The sequence below is a fragment of the Galeopterus variegatus genome, unplaced genomic scaffold (genome assembly GCF_000696425.1).
Source record: "Galeopterus variegatus unplaced genomic scaffold, G_variegatus-3.0.2 Scaffold2030, whole genome shotgun sequence".
In the NCBI taxonomy this organism is placed as follows: Eukaryota; Metazoa; Chordata; class Mammalia; order Dermoptera; family Cynocephalidae; genus Galeopterus; species Galeopterus variegatus.
Genome location: NW_007728141.1, coordinates 59,561 through 62,319, shown reverse-complemented (window position 1 = coordinate 62,319; position 2,759 = coordinate 59,561).

Below are 2,759 nucleotides of genomic sequence, written 5' to 3'. Positions count from 1 at the left end.
GTTCATACCGAAGTGATAAGAGGAGAAAGAGAGTGTCTCAAAACACCGTAGACTGGGTGGCTTAAAAACAACAGAAATTTATTTTTCGCAGTTCCGGAGGCTGGAAAGTCCAAGATCAAGGTGCCAGCAGATGATGTGTCTGATGAGGACCAACTTTCTGGTCCATAGATGGTGCCTTCTCACTGTGTCCTCATATGGTGGAAGGGGCAGGGGAGCTCTCTGGGTCTCCTTTGTAAGTGCACTAATCCTGTTCATGAGGGCTCCGCCCTCATGACCCAGTCACCTCCCAAAGGCCCCACTTCTTAACGCCATCACCTTGGAGATGAGGATTTTCAACATGAATTTGGGAGGGATACAAACATTCAGATCATAGCAGAACGGGGCTCCCTCTTCCGGACTTGGGGGCTTATAAAATCAGTTCCACATTCATGGACAAAAGTTCCATCACAAAATCAGAAGAATACTAGAAGTAGAGAACAGAAAGTGATTTGAAAAACATTTCTACCTGGGAAGATAAAAACGACCAGCAGCTGTTGCTTACCTACAATATTAAGGGAAGTTATTTTAATTACTTTACTCTTCCTTCTTTTAGCTGAAATTGTTTGGTATGGCTAATACCAAAATATAAATGGAAGAGCATCTGGGGTTTTTGTTTTTAAGTGATGATTTTCTTGAATAATCCGACACTCATTGCCAGTTGAATTGTTTCATTTATTTCTCAATGCTGCTGCTCTTTATGTAGAGTTAATGGTGTGAAGTGCATTAAAGAAATACAACTTGTATTTCTGTTAATAGTTTCTATAACAATCTAGAAGATTGTTGTAACCATTAATGAGATTGCATTTAATTTTTTATTTTAGTGGGTTATCTATTCTCTCTACATGGGATTTTTCTGGGTAATTGATCATGTTATTTTCATTCGACTTTATGGCTGTGAGATTTATGCTTGTTCACACCATTTGGGAACCATTTTTGTCTCTGTCATTTCCCCCTTATCATTTTAGATGCAGATGTGTGCTCTTCTTAAAGAGCAAAATTAAAAATAAAGTTTGCCCAAACTGTGAGGTGCTAAAATATCTTCCCTAAACTCCATCTGATTGGCCTTGAAACCACAATCTGACTTGGATGTCATCAGCGGCTAAGCCCTTGCTATCTAGGTGTGCAACCACAGCATAAACCTCTTCATAGAGTACTTAGAAGTAAAAAGTGACTCTCCTGACAACTAGGCCATGGTGTTCCTCACAGATCATAAACAATGCTCACAGGATATAGAAAGGACAGAGACAAGGCCACTTGGCACCAACTCAAAGGACTAACCATGGCCCCCTTCTGACTAACAAGTGGCAGNTGCTGCAGCGAGCTAAATCAATCTCACTTTCACTCAAGGCATGTTCCTGATAGTCAGTGAGACTGAACAGTAGGTTCTTAATAAGTGCTTAATTAATATATTTTTTTAATTAGCTAAGTTTTGTAAGACTCTTCCTTTCTAAACTCCCTCTGACTTAATTGCTATGGCATCATTCCTTCTTGATCTTCCTCCTGGCCGCCCATCGCCTTCTATGCTTCTTTCTTTGTTTCTTTTCCTAAATCTGCCTGCTACAGATTGGTGTTCCTTAGGATTCCTTCGATTTCTCTTTTCTAACTCACAGTTTTTTAATCTATAAAATGCATATAGATGATTATATATACTGTAGTAGAGATTGCTAGTGTCCACCAGTAGACATTCATTCTATCTTCCATAGAAATCAATTAAAAAAATTTTAATACTGAAAATGTTAAACATATACTACTAAAAAATAGGGTTTTTTTTTTAAAGGAAGATTACTTCATAGTGGCGGTATGTACTTCAATTAAGTAGCACATAATGCTTTGTTTTGGTTATATTAGCAGGTACCGATCATTGCCTATATCAATTGATCAACTGATTGATCGATCTATATAATTTTTAGGGGTTGAAAAGTGTCAATATTCTGATTTAAATTTCTTCTTCATTTGTTGGTTATAATATGTTAGCTAGAATATATCTAGAAAGAGAAGATATGTTCTTCTTTAAGTCAGTGTTTTTAGTCTCAGTCACACATGACTGAAACTATGTTGTATTAATTAATACCTCTAACTTAAGAGTTGTTATGAATATTAATTAAAATGACACAAGTAGCATGCCTAGGAAAGGAGGGCTCTGTCCTTAGGCCACCTTGTCTGACTCAACACTTTCCTCTACTGCCCATCAGCTGGCAATTCCCAAATCTCAATCATCAACCTAAACCTTTCGAGACCCATATATCCAAGTCTTAGTAACATCTCTACCTCCAAGACAAAGTCTCCACAATTCAACTGTTATCTCTTCTTCTTCCTTTATGTGTATCTAAGGAGAACAGTCACCATCTGCTCAGGTGCCCAAGGCAGTAATGTAAAGCCACCATATAAACCTTCATCTCCTTTTGCCTCCTACATCCAATTCACTTCCATGTCTCATTGTTCTACTTCCTAAGAGGCTTGGGAATCTGTCCTATCCCATACCGCACTAAGCCTTCACTTTCTTATCCACTGCTTTAGTTCAGACTTGTGGCATTTCTCTCCCTGACTCTTGCAATGGACACTTCCAGTCTTACCTTTCTCATATGATGGAGCTTCTTGTCATTGTTGACATGACTGTTTTCTCACTAGACTAAAAGACATTTGAGCACAGTAACATTGTTTATTTATTTATTTATTTGTTTGTATGCCTAGTATTTAGCAGAGTCATTGGCACAGAGTAG